The sequence below is a fragment of the Pseudonaja textilis genome, chromosome 3 (assembly GCF_049901715.1).
Source record: "Pseudonaja textilis isolate UNSWEBS1 chromosome 3, rPseTex1.2, whole genome shotgun sequence".
Classification (NCBI taxonomy): Eukaryota; Metazoa; Chordata; class Lepidosauria; order Squamata; family Elapidae; genus Pseudonaja; species Pseudonaja textilis.
Window position 1 is genome coordinate 179793093 of NC_141992.1, and position 14541 is coordinate 179807633.

At 36.6% G+C, this 14541-nt stretch overlaps 1 protein-coding gene across 1 annotated transcript in view; it reads right to left on the reverse strand.

The window, feature by feature from the left end:
* The window catches only part of RSPO2 (R-spondin 2), a 117830-nt gene that overhangs the window by 12373 nt on the left and 90916 nt on the right, over nt 1-14541 (reverse strand). The window lies entirely within an intron of this gene.

Genomic DNA, 14541 nt, shown 5'->3' on the forward strand with positions numbered 1-14541 from the left:
ATCTCAAGGGAGATTTTATACATGTCCAAAGAATAAAATTCAATATGCTTAATAAAATGTACAGAGGAAACTTTTTTGTCACCTTTTGAGCTACTGCATTTTTATTATAAAACCAGCTTTTTCGCAAAACCCTCTGTACTAACAATTATTCTTCTACACTGTTTCAGGCTCTCAAAAATGCATCTTTCTTATTTCTATTAAAAAAATGCTCATCTTGTGTAAATTATTCTAAATGGTTTAAAAAGAACAAAGATCCTTTAGCTGATCAATTGGACAGAAACAGCAATGATACAAGACCACAGACACTGATCATACCAAAGTTTTAAAATAGATGATTGTAGTATAGAAAGAGTAAACACAAACAGGAAATTACAATTGGACCCATTCTCATCAGAGCCACTTGTTATATGAATCCTACTTAAGTATAAACATTGGAAAATATGTGGTCCTTTGATTTGATTAGAAGTAGGTGATGCCTATGAAGACCTCTGTAAAACCAATCTTTTTTTTTCTTTTGATAAAGGAAAAAGGAAATGAAAAATTAAAATGTTCCAAACCAATAACAACCACCAGTATTGGTTCTATTCAGAAGAAGCTAATGGGTTCCATTTAGACTCCATGGGTGCTGTTGGAAAATCAAAACTACAGAATCTTTGAAACTGATTGGTTACAACTCCATCTTTGATTAGAGAATTAAGCATTAAAGGTATCAATTATTGGAACCACAACTCAATGCGTTACTTGGAAGTATGCCTCACTGCCCAGAAAAATGGCAACGGTGATCTGGATTGATAAATATCTAAGAACTGGATCAGTAGTGGGTTTCTACCTTAGTCGCTACTGGTTCGGTGGGTGATTGCGTGCATGGTGCCCTTAACATGCGCGTGTGCACAGCCCTAATGCACCAATCAGCTGAGAGGACAAGAAACAAAAAGCTAGGAGTGACCTTCCCACCCACCTGTGTGCTTGTTGCTTCTTTTATCCTCTCAGCCGATCGCTGGAAGAGCCGATTTGGTCGAACTGGTAGTATTTTTTGCTACCAGTTCAGCCAAACTGGGCCAAACCGGTAGCATATCACCACTGAACTGGATTGAAGACATAGAAAGGAACAGCCTCAGTTTGCTTTCCATTTGAGCTGCAAAAATCCAGATGAGTTTCTTCATTTTCTGGTTTTGTAAATGCTGTCAGACTTATTTCAGGGCACACTAGAATTAGAAGCAGGTATAAGCAGGCACTAGAGACTGGGCTTCTCTGATAAATAGGTTTACTGTAAAATCTAATGAAGCTGTTATGGAAGGATTCCAGGGATTGTTTTGTATTAAATTCAAGCTCTATTTACAAGGAATAGAGGCTAAAATTCTTGCACTTTTTTTCTTCTTACGTTTTGGCCTACAATGGGCCTGAAGTTTCTCATTTTTCTGACAGAAAGTCTCTTTTCAGTAACAGGTTAAACAGTTTGCTTTTCAGCTTGGTATATCTAATCCTCAGTGCTTCTACCATGGCAGTTCATTTATGACTAGGTAAGTCTTACAAGGACGCCCATGGCATGCTATCTGCAATAACTAGGCATCAGACCCACTGAATTTCAAACTGTTTTATAAGGCAACTCATGGAAAGAAAAGGAAGTATTTCAAAACCATAGCAAAGGTAGCTGACTGAATAAAAGGGATAACCGAAAGTTATCAAAGGCTCACTTGGTAAGTCATGTGGTTTATTTGGGACTCGTCCTTTTAGTTCTCATCAAGCCTCCTGGAACCAATTAACAACACACACTGTATTATAAATTATGAAGAATCAGAAGTCAGAGATGCCCTGCTGGTAACAGCTACAATAAGTATCTTTCAATGTACAAAGGATCAAATCTGGATTGCTTGTTTTTAAAAGCCAGATGGATTCTCATGATATAAAGGAACCAGTTTTTGAAGGTAAATACCTGAACCATCAATGCATTGCACAATCTGTAAAAGCAGATACAAAATAACTCTTTTATCAGTTTTACTATAATAGAAATCTAGATTATATATCATGGAAATTTACTTTTATAATCTTCTGAGGCCAGAAAATCCAAATATAGAATAGCTGGGAATAATGGGAACTGGCTCTTACATTTGAAAAACCATTTCCAAAAATTACCATAATAGAGCCATTATGAAACACATTATCATGAATGTTCCCTAGGTGGAATAGCTTCCAAGTAAACAATTGCTGAGGCCACAGTATAAATCTATCCTTAAAAGCCAAAGGGATCCCAGGAAAGGAGGTTTTTGCCAATTAAAAATAAAAATGTAGCTGCGTTTAGTCTAGCTTATGGTATTTTTGAAATTATCTTGCATCTGTATTATGAGCCCAATTTAGCTAAACAACTGTGGATCCAATAACCATCAACTAGCAACCTATTGGTCCAGATGCCTTTATTGCTGGATATATTTTGCAAAAGGACTGCTTCCAAGTTCCAACATGGTTTCAAAGAAGGCAAGTTCAAGTATTTATTTTTGTAAAATATCTAGGTTTCATCAAAAAGGGCTATTAATGCTTTGGCTATTAAGGCTATGTAATTCCCAATTAAACAGGATGGATACAATGCTGGGATTCAAAATCTTTTACTACTGGTTCTGTGGGCATGTCTTGGTGGGCATGGCAGGGGAAGGATACTATAAAATCTCCATTGCCTCCCCATTCCTGAGGGAAGGTTACTGCAAAATCCCATTCCCTCCCCACCCCACTAACCTGCTTTCCAACTCTGTTCTCCTGTGCAGACCCAGCCAATCAGCTGGGACTTGGGAGGCAGAGAATAGATGGGGGCGGGGCCAGTCAGAAGTGGCATTTGCCAGTTCTCCAAACCACTGAAATTTTCCGCTACCGGTTTTCCAGAACTGGTCAGAACCTGCTGAATACCACCTCTGGATGGATGGATGGATAGATAGATAGATAGATAGATGGATGGATGGATGGATAGATAGATAGATAGATAGATAGATAGATAGATGATAGATAGATAGATAGATAGATAGATAGATAGATAGATAGATAGATAATAACAAGAGAATCTTATGAATGCAAGAAAAATGATTTGGGAATTTACTGGGTTTTTACCTCCTGAATTCCATGAATGTCAAGCATTATTCTTTTTAAAACTAATGAAATCTATCTGCAGATAGGAAAAGGATGCAAAATCTTTTTGAAACATGAAGAACTATATGTCAATCCAAACAAGTCTAAGTTATACAAACCAATAGTCTTATTTAGGAGGAGACCATTTCTCAAGTCTTCCTACATCATTATAAATTTGAAGCATACAAACTGAGGCATGTGGATACATGTAGCTCCAGAAAGGATACCAGAGAAGATGCTAGCAGATTTTATTTTATGTTGTTATAAAGTGTCACAGCAGAGAATCTATAAAATGCAATAGAATACTCTTACTAATTGCATTGAATCAATTCATTTAAATTTAATTAAAGTTTCAATCAAATGCATTCAAAATATAAAGCCAATTTTATATATAAAGCCAAAATATAAAGCCCTCCTGTCATGCGAGGTTTCATATGGTATGCAGTAAATTACAATTCCATAAAACCTGGTAATAATAAAGCAAACAATCAGCACAACTGAAAAAGGACTGCAAAAATTTATGGGAACAAGAGTCATGTTTAGTCATAAGAAGAACATTATAAGGACTGCTAGTGGACAAACACAAAACATTTCTCTTTCCATTTGCAGTGTTCCATTTCAGAAGCTAAACGTGTTCTTGTCATTGAGTTCATGTTCTCCAGACTTTCCACAGAGGAACTGGACAACTTGCCATAGCCATCTTGCCATGGCCAACTTGCTATGGCACAACACAACATGGGATAGTTCCATGCAGGTTGACTCAATGCAATAAATATGATCCATCATTGTTTCTTTGACATTATTTCCAAAAGTGGAAATAATGTCAAAGAAACAATGGTGGATAACATTTATCGTATTCAGTTATCCCGCGTGGAATTGTCCTGCGAAGCAAGTTGGCTGTGGTGAGATGGCTGCAGCGAGTTGGCCACTGCAATAGTCTAGGTCCTTCTGCAGATATATCAGGGGGCTCTTCAGCAACAGAAATGGTGTAGGGGTCAGAATACAGCATAGAGCTGTATTTAATTTGATTTGATTTGATTTAATTTAATTTAATGACAGTAAAAACTTTAGCAAAAGGAACAAGCATGTTAATAGGAAAGCTTCTGAAGTAACCTTTCTTTCCCTATTTGGGATAATCCTCCAATAATCATTGGAACCTTTCAAGAGTTTCCAAGGAGCAAAGTACTATCAGTTTCATCTGAAAGTCAGAATTTAAAAACAAAGGGTAGCTGTACAAAAAGACACATTTACTAGGAATGGACATCCAAAACAGCATCATACTGGTTCAGTGGTTTAAATGTAGAATATAATAATTATTTTTTCACATACTGTAATCTGATAAAGATCATGACAGATTTAGATACAGGCTAAAAATTTTTTTGCCAAAGTAACAACTTTTTAAAAAATCTATGTTTGTCAGTAATGTCTTTTGCAGAACTTTGAATGTTAAAAATTCCCCATCATGATACTTGAACCCAAAGTGTAGTGCACTTCAAATATCAAAGTTGATAGTAGTAAATTAAATTCTGCATCTCAAAGAGAATCACTTCCAATTTTGAAAATTATATGCATAATTCCGAACTTATTGTTCAACCTCCCACTCACATACATATTAAATTATTAAATCTGGATTGATCCTCCTTTAAGCAATTTTTATGTAATTAATCCAATTTTAAATTAATTTAGTTACATAAAAATGTAACAAAAATATATTATCAATATTGCTTAAAGGAGAATCAATCCACATCTAATAATCACAGGACTTTTTTTCCTAGGAGAATCCTGGCCAGAAAAAATAATAAAAAAATCCAAGTAAAAGGCTGAAGTTATATTATATTTTTTCTCATATTTTCTAGTTCTTGTTTTTAAAGAGGAAGCACATTAATAGACAAATAAAAATCATTTATAAAACTTGACTGTTTTATCTTCATCCAAACGAGACAAATGCTTCAGAAAGTTATTGAACAATATATCACTTCATTTTCTCTTGAGCAGTTCAGAAGGTTTTAAACTACCCCCTTCTATGCCATGCCATTTTTCCTTATTGAAGAATTATGAAATATTTCTCTGCCCAAGGGAATATTTTGGTGGCTAGATGGCCACATGAATTTTAAAAAAATGTAGAAAAAAATATTTTAATGTGAAATTTGCTGAAACAATGTATTAAATTGCAAGGCTGGAATTCACATCTTTTGTTTTCTAAGCTGTAATCATAAAAGAATTTACAAGGGTCTGAGCCCATCAACCCAGTGGGAGTCACTTCTGAATAAACATTCATGAGGCTGCTATGTCAGTAAAAGAACTTTGTAGCAGGCCTTTACGAATCATATTCTAATTCTTCATAATGCTTTATGCTAGTGCTTCTGTAATGATTTTAAGCAAAATATGGAGAAGTGGCCTCTTTTTTAAAATAGCTTCAATGGTTCTAGTAATCGCTTATGCTGGAAATATATATATGGTTTTTAAAACAATACATTTTTTGTGAGTATCACTTCCAAACTTGCTTTTAAGGATTATTCTTCCACTGTATTAAATTTATTTATTTTGGGATGCGTTTTTTTGCTAGATTGTCCCTTTATCTGTAAACAGTCAAATGTTTGTCAGGAAGGGAGGGAGGGAGGAAGGAAGGAAGGAAGGAAATTCACTGCATAATGAAAGCCTTCATTAAAAATTATGAATTATAATCCACCATTCTGGGCCAGAGAAGTCTGATAGATGCATTTCTATTTCTTAACTTCTGGCTCAAAATCACTTACCATATTGGGGTCTATGTATAGGAGAGAATTCCTAGGTTTTCAGCATCCTAACTACAGCATCTCATTCCCTCATATCCATACTTAGTTAGGTACATATGAATATGTAACAAATCCAAATTGGGTTTTAAAAAACCCAAATTGAAATAGACTAAAGAAGATCATACATGATTCAAACACAATATAAAACAAAACAAAAAAATCCATCCACCAAAGCCCTAACCTTCAAGCTATCCTAACCCTGGGAATATACAAGCTTTTATTAGCTTTATGAATGTCTTCAGGGTAAGGGTAAAGGTTCCCTTCACACATACGTTTCCAGCTAGTCGTTTCCAGCTCTTATCTCCTTTACAAAGCCGAAGAGCCAGCGCTATCCGAAGACATCTCCATGATCATATGGCTGCCATGACTAAATGCTGACGGTGCACGGAACACTGTTACCTTCCCACCAAAGTGGTCCCTATTTTTCTGCTTGCATTTTTACATGCTTTCAAACTGCTAGATTGGCAGAAGCTGGGACAAGTAATGGGAGCTCATTCCGTTACACAGTGCTAGGGTTTCAAACTGCCGAACTGCCAATCTTTCTGATCAACAAGTTCAGCGTCTTAGCCACTGAGCCACCAAGTCCCTGTCATCACGGTGGGAACCATCTAAATCTCTGGGTAGATATAATTCCAGCAGCCCAGTACCTATCATAGAAGGCATACTTCCTCAGTCCTACAAGATGTCACTGCTTGATCGATGGGACCCAAGGAATACCCATTCTTCCTGATCTCACTGGACCAGCAGAAAAAACTGGAGACAAGCAGTCTCTCAGCTGATAATTAACATCTCAAAAGACATCTGGAAGTCAAGCAACCTGTACAGCTTATGCAGCAGTGAGGTCACTTGGGCATAATGAGCCATGCCTATCATTGCTTGGGCCATTGCATTTTGAGGCAGCTCTACCTTCTGGATGATCTTCAAAAGGAATCCCATCTTTGAAGCTAAACAGCAAATTTGCACTGCCTTGAATATTTTCCAAGTCCTCTAATCTTTGTTGATTCCAGAAAAGTGGAAGAGAGCTATAAAGAAGTCTCTTTTGGCTTTGGTGAGTACTGGAAGTGATTCTGGTTTATATGATGAAATGCATTTTCATATACACACCTTTTATTTTATTTCTTTTATTTTGCCTTCAGGACAGTGTTGACAACTGCAATGATGTACTTGCAGTTTTCTTGGCAACATTACAGAAGACATTTGCTGTTGCCTGCTTCCTAAGATAAAGAGCAAGTGATTGGCTCAAGGTCAACTAGCTTGCTTTGTACCTAAAGCAGTTGGAACTTACTGTCTCCTGATTAATAGTCTAATGCCCTAACTGATACATCAAACTGGACCTCATTTTAAAAAAATGTACAGCTATCTTTACTCTACACTTTTATTGTAAATAATTTTCCCAAAGTTACAGGCTTTGGGAGACATATATTTTTAAAATATCCTTGTCTTGCATACATTTGGGGGGAAGAATGTTGCCATTCTTCTGTTTAGAACTGGTCTCTGTTCTAGAAGATCATTTTTATTCTTGGAAACAACCAGAGCATTTTGTTCTTTACTCAAAACCTGTAACTACTTCCTCTTTTACCTGGAAGATATCACTGATCAGAGTTCAGAATATCTCCTTCTAACAGTAAAGAATAGAGATATAAAGATAGTAAATCTCACTGTCTTCTAACTGTCTTAGCTCCCATTAATAAATTATCCACCATCCATTGTAGACTTATTGAGCAATCTAACGAATCAATGCTGAGACAGAATTCTTTCCAATACTTTTTGTTCATTTCCCAAGAATTAATGTTCAAATCGAACAGTTTAGGGATGATCTGAATCCTAGAGTTTGAAATAAATAATAGCAATAGCGCTTAGACTTATATACTACTTTACAGTGCTTTACAACCCTCTCTAAGAGGTTTACAGAGTTAGCATATTGCCCCCTGGGTCCTCATTTTACCCACCTCAGAACGATGGAAGGCAGAATCAACCTTGAGCCTGCTGAGATTCAAACTGCCAAATTGCAGGCAATTGGCAGTCAGCAGAAGTAGCCTGCAGTACTGCACTCTAACCACTGCACCACCACGGCTCATACATAAAAAAGAATGGAATGTGTAGGATTTTTATTGACCTGATTGCTTGCTACATGATATCAGTTTGTTGATACCCATTTCTGGTGGGATTCTACTTCAAACTCATGCTTTCTTTTTGTGAGGCCTTTGCAATGTTTTTCCCATTAGACCTTTTTATTACAAGACTTTCTGAGCCTCAAGTCCTACTTCGTTCATCATTTTTTTGCTATTTAGGCCAGGAAAATCTCTTTGATACTTGATGTGCTGTCTTGCCTTGTATATATCTTTCCTAGGAAACTCATGCCACTTGGTCAAAAGCCTCTCCCCAGGCAGTACTGATCAAAGACAATATCTCTCCTTCTTCGTTTCGTAACCAAACTCTACCAGTTTGATCTGTGTAATAGCACTATTGACATGACAGCCCCTAAAATGTTATCCTTATTGCTCACCTCTTCCATGCTCAGCTTGACTTTGCAAATTTCCTATTTTTTCCTCCAATATTGGGTTGACTTACACTTGCTCAGAAGGGAGAAATGTGCATCCCTGTGAAGAGCAGGCAGCAAAATGACACATGCGGGAAATGATCTTATTTTTCTACCACTACATTCCATACTTCCCCACTGAGAAAAAAATGGTAGTGGTAGAATTCTTCTAAGACCTCATTTAACTTCTTGAATATAATCATTCATATTCTCTATTACTGCCGGGTTCCATGCTCCTGAAATAATGTGATTGGATAGGAGGAAACTGACAGGAATACCATAGTAAAGTTAGGAAGCATTATTTCACAGAAAGAATAGTGAAAGCTTGGAACCAACTTCCAATGGAGGTAGTGGGTCAATCATCAGTAACTGAGTTTAAATGTGCTTGGAATAAACATGTGTTCATTGGGTTGAACCATCCCCTCAACAGTCAGTTTACTAACCATTTTAATAGCAACTGAATTTGTGGCTTGCTTTGTGCACAACACATACCATTCCACTGTTGCCTCTGTTTGTAATATTAAACATTAGTTATTTTAAAATATATGCTATATTTATTGATAAAAATAACATATTATATTTATTAATAAATATAATAAATTGCTGGTCATTTATGTCTAATCACCCATCCCCTCCCACTTGTGATTGTAGGACTGTAACTTTTTCACTTGTACTCTTTATATTGACTGTTTCCTAGTATGATTTGATTGCTGATTGTACCCTATGACTATCATTAAGTGTTGGATGTTATTATTCTTGATTCTTAATGAATGTATCTTTTCTTTTATGTATACTGAGAGTATTTACACCAAGACAAATTCCTTGTGTGTCCAATCACACTTGGCCAATAAAGTATTCTATTCTATTCTAATTTTTATGCAGCTGAGTTTTGCACTGCATATATTCCTTAAATAGCAATCAGTTAAAAAAAATTAAAATCCAAACAGTATTTTTTAACATCTAAGATTCAAACATAGCTGGAATATTGAAAAATAAATCTGGCTTACGCTCATCAATTAATTGGCTGCTCTTCAAACTGCAATGACAAGCAAATACTCAAGAGAAAAAGGGATCAACATTCTCTCATCACTCTCCCCCAAGTGATGCTGAATAGCATGACCACTGCTTTTAACATCAAGCATTTATCTTTATTTTTTAATGCTTTTTAAAAAAATAGAGATGCAGTTTTAAAGGGTTATCATATACTATGATGAACTGGGTTCTCTTTGAGCTAATAGCCATCCTGAATCTGCTCATTGATTTGTCCGGGAAGATTAGACATCATGAGTCTATTTGGCAAAATTCCTCCAGCATGTGGGCCTGGAAGTCATGCCCCTAGCTTGAACTCCTTCAAGAAAGTTCATAATAAATCTGACACTCCATAAAGTAACCACTTCCATTAGCGCCCTATTGCTGCACCAGCTAAAATCTTGCAACTGGATACCTCAACACTTTTGAGCTGCCCAGCTGAGCCTGACTCCATACTGGGTTTTCAGAAATTCCATCTTTGATTCCCCTCACCCTGAAGGGTGCAATACGTCATACTAAATTATATATATTAAAAAGCAATATATTGCAATCACTGTGAAAAGAGCCTAGTTACTTCTGCAAAGGTATTTTGCTTGGAACAGAAATTGTGACAATATTAAGGGAAAGAACCAAATTCGGATTTTTCTTTTTCTTCTTTTTTTCTTTGCTGTTGTTGGAATTTACAGATTGAAAGAACTTTCAGCTATTCCGGTAAAAGATATGAAATGCATCTGCTAAGTCTTTGCTTTTGTTTCCAAATGACAGCTTATCGATAAGCTAGAAAGTAAAGCTTATTAAGGAGCACAGTCTATAGCATTTAGGGGAGTAAAAACACTTTGTTTGCACCAAAGAAGTACAAATTTTGCACCTTTCGTTTTTATTTGTTGATCGAATCTATGTAGATCTTCCATATATTTGAGTCAATTACAGTGCTCCTGCCATTTACTGGAAGGAAAAGTAAACATTTCATGACTTCAAAGTTACATTTTAGACCCTGGACTGGAGGAAGCAGAGGTGGCTTCAGAATTTTAAAATCTAGAGCAATCTCTGATCAGCAGCCCAATTGAGAGCCACACTCCATTGGGAACCAAGCCACCTAAGCAGCAGGAGAGCATGCAAAACCATCCCTTCTCTGGTCCTGACACCACCATAACTGCCAGTTGGTTGGAAAAAGCTGGTCTAGAACTAAGTCCAGGTCCTACTCTTAGCAGAATCACTGAAATCAATAGGCTATTTTGTTAGTGGGAATCTTTTTAAACATTACAGTATAGAGCCAGCATTTTATTTCATGCGGAAAAGCAATTCTTATAGTAAAGAAATTCCATGCTTTTTTTAGTTTATGCACAGTGTTCCGTTAAATAAAAGTTATTATGATACAAAGTGTATCTTTTCTATAAATCCAGAAAGGTTAAACCCCAAAATAAGACCTATCCTGAAAATAAGCCCTAGCTTGATTTTTTTACATGTGTGCCAATATAAGTCCTACCCCTCCCAAAATAAGCCCTAGTTAAGACCCCGCCCATTCCTGGGTACATGGGATGCAGTGAAGCTTATGGGTAAAAATTAAGCTACAGTGGGAATGGAGATGGATGTGCCCTACTACTTACCTTCAGACAGTTGCAGCCAGGCCTCACACACCCTGACACCTGCCTTGTCTTGCTCTTCTGTGGCTGTTTGCCGCTGCTTGCATGCAGCGCCCCCACCCCGACCCTCGTTTCGCCATTAGAAGCCTTCAGGAAAAGCTTCTGCAGCCAAGAAACGAGGTCCAGATTCATGGATGTTGTGCCCTCGGCCTCTGTTTCACCATCAGAGGCCTTTCCTGAAGGTGTCTGATGGCAAAACACAGGCTGGGGGCAATGGCTGAGAAACTAAGTTTGGATTGATGTGCATGTTGCCCCCAGCCTCCGTTTCGCTATCAGAGGCCTTCAGGAAAGGCATCTTAAGTCGATAACAGAACTATGGATTGATCCAGAGCTCTGTTATCAGATGCAGAGGCCTTCGGGAACTCCATCAAGAACTTAAAGGTGGTATTTGGACTGTTCTGAATGATACTTTAAAAGGCAATGACACAACGACTAGTATACATACAAATACATTAAAAAAGAGAGATAAAAGTCTGCAATTAGCTCACTTTTCTAGTTACCTATATTGTTCTACCCTTTGTGAGATTAAAAAAAATGTAATTGTTTGAACTATAGGTTTCTTTAAGCATTATGGCTGCCCAACACATTTCATTACTCTGGGTGACTAACAATACTTTAAAAACCAGCTAAGAAACCAGCCAAGCAAGATATAATATTCAGTGCATCCTCACTAACTAAAAACATTTCTCATTCACACTGTACAAGTCAGGCGTACTATCCCATCCCCAGTTCAAATGGCAGAAAGACATCACATGTCCCCCATTTGCAACTTCCTGATGGCTTTCTCACTGACTTTGTTTTTCTGAAGTCGACAGGGACGGTCACACATGACAACCATGTGATCGTGGGATGCTGCAAAGGTGTAATCATGAGTCAGTCTCTGCACACTCAGATTGTGATCATGTGAATACAGGAGTGCTGCAACTGCTGTAAACACAAGGATTGGTAATAAGTACCACTCATTCAGGGCTGTCATAAACGCAAACCATTGCTGAATGAGTGGCTAGTAAGTGAGGACCCTTTGTAGTGTACCCTTCACTGGATATCTTTAAGCAGGGCTGAATGACTATCCATGAGGAAAGTGTTAATCTAGATTCCTAGAAGCTTAAATAAGTTCCTTCTCATTCTTTGATTCTATTTTTTAAAAAATGCTCTTTCTTAGGTAGCAAAAATGCTGACATTTAGAGGAGATATTTGTGGGTGACTATCATTCATTTCTTCTTTATTTATAAATTTATCCTACATAATAATACATTTTTGAGTTGGTTGATTTAACATTAATAAGAATACAATGAGAGCGAGAAGGAAAGACATGGAAACATACAATGGAAAAATCAGTGCAAATGCAGGGTGAAACCTACAGCCAATATTACGGATTTCCACTTAAGTCAGTGGGGTTCCCCCTTATTCCCCCTTCCAGCTTTTACATATGCTTTACATCTGCTATAGGTCTCCCAACCATCTGGAGCTGATTTAGGCCTGGAGATGCAAGAGGAATAGGGCTTCATTCTGTCCATGGTTTCTTGCTCTCCACTGTGGCAAGAGTTTATGTTTTTAAATAAATATATTTCCTCAGGAAAAAAAAAGAGTTCAGAATGGACTCTTTTTTCATAATGGCTCACTGGACGGCATTATCATCAACTTCTTGCAATGATCTGCTTCAGGATGATTCACATGCCAGCCAGTTTTCTGATAATGGAATAAATTGAAGAAGTTTGGCTTCCTTATGGAAATGATGTTTTGCCCCCGCCCCCCAGAAATTGGTAACAGCAAAGCACAATTGATCATGCAACATAATTTATCCTCTTTTGTTAGCAGAGCAAATTGCTTCCTTATGATTCTACATGTACTTTGCATAGCCGTTTAATTCCTTGAATTATGAAATGATTTGCCAAAACGATCCATTCAATTACATCCACATCCAATTTTGCAACTCCCCTTTCAAACGTGAAGCTCTTATTCAGAAAGAAATAGTAATTGTATACTTTAGTTTTGCGTATTGCAACTGTTGATTTTCTTGGAGTGGAGGTGTTGTTGTTTTTTACCACAATGCTTAATTTGCCTTTTGCTCAAGCAGTACGGGTTTTTGGGTGTGCCCTCAAATTCTTGATTTTTCTTTGCTTTCGAATTCTGGCTTCTTTCTTAAATTTGCCTTCTGGTTTGACTGTTAATTCTCACCAGCACCTCTGTGCATTGGTTTGTTGTCTATTTTCTGGGCAAAGGTAATTTACCAAAGTCAAATTTGAAAAATTAGACTTATTTGGGAGAAGAAGAAGGAACCAACCTCCCAAGGCGAGGACCCAGACTGAAGCATACTTCCAAATGGCAAAATGAGAAATTGAACAAAATAAAAATTGATAGAGTCACCTGTTTGGTCATAACTGAAACAAGATTTTTTTGAGGGGGGGAGAGGGGTTGGTTCTGAGGTCTTATATACTGTCTTTTCCACCAGGAAAGAATATTTTAAGTAGAACTTTTAATAAGCAAGTGGCTTCTCATAGGCAAATGCCTAGTTAGAAGAAAATTACAAATTCTATCTTCTAGATAAATTATTGAAATTCTAGAATCCTTAAACAAATTCTTTCAGCCTGTAAACAGAAAAATAAGAAATAACTGCAAGTACTTGCTTGATGTCATGCACGTTATCAAAATACCTTAGAACCTTTTCCTTCTATTTGATATGCCATGAAATTATTACTTAACGTAGATAAATAACTGAGAACTTACTCATGAAGCAATTGGTACTTGAACTATAGTTGCATGGTCTTAAATCAGATAATCCAATTAACAGAAGTTTGCAAGCAAGGAGAGATAATGAAGGAATTATCTGAAGCCTTAAATCCATATTCCTCTCATTGTCATTTTCTTGTTCTAGCAGATAAGATTAAGTTACAAGGTTTTTTAAAAAAATTGAGTATACTCAAGCATTTCTTTCCAAACAAAACGTAAGAGAAATCTGACAGATTTCTGGCAGGAAAATGTTATATCATGATATAATTATAAAGTACCGTTAGCAGATGATTGAGATTTTGATTTGATTTGATTTCCAACTTCATCAGATAAATTGAAACCATACTAACAAGATGCAAGGTATTATAAAGCAATAGAGCAGCCCTATGCTCTCATCAAGAGAAATAATTTCATTATGGATATGGGGAGAACATCTTCTAATTCACATTTTAATGCAAATATTCAAATCTCATGCTCTGAAAGTAATGTGTGAAATCAAACAGTTAATTTTAAAATTTGCATTACTTCCAGTTTCATGAAGCAATTTAAACAAAGTATGAAGATAAATAGTATGTTAAGATATACAAAGATGCAATATATATTGAAAATAAGATGCAATGAAGTTTACATTTGGAGAAATGCTTGCAAAAATGTACATTTTTGCAAAATTGTGGTAAAAAGTGAATACATTTTC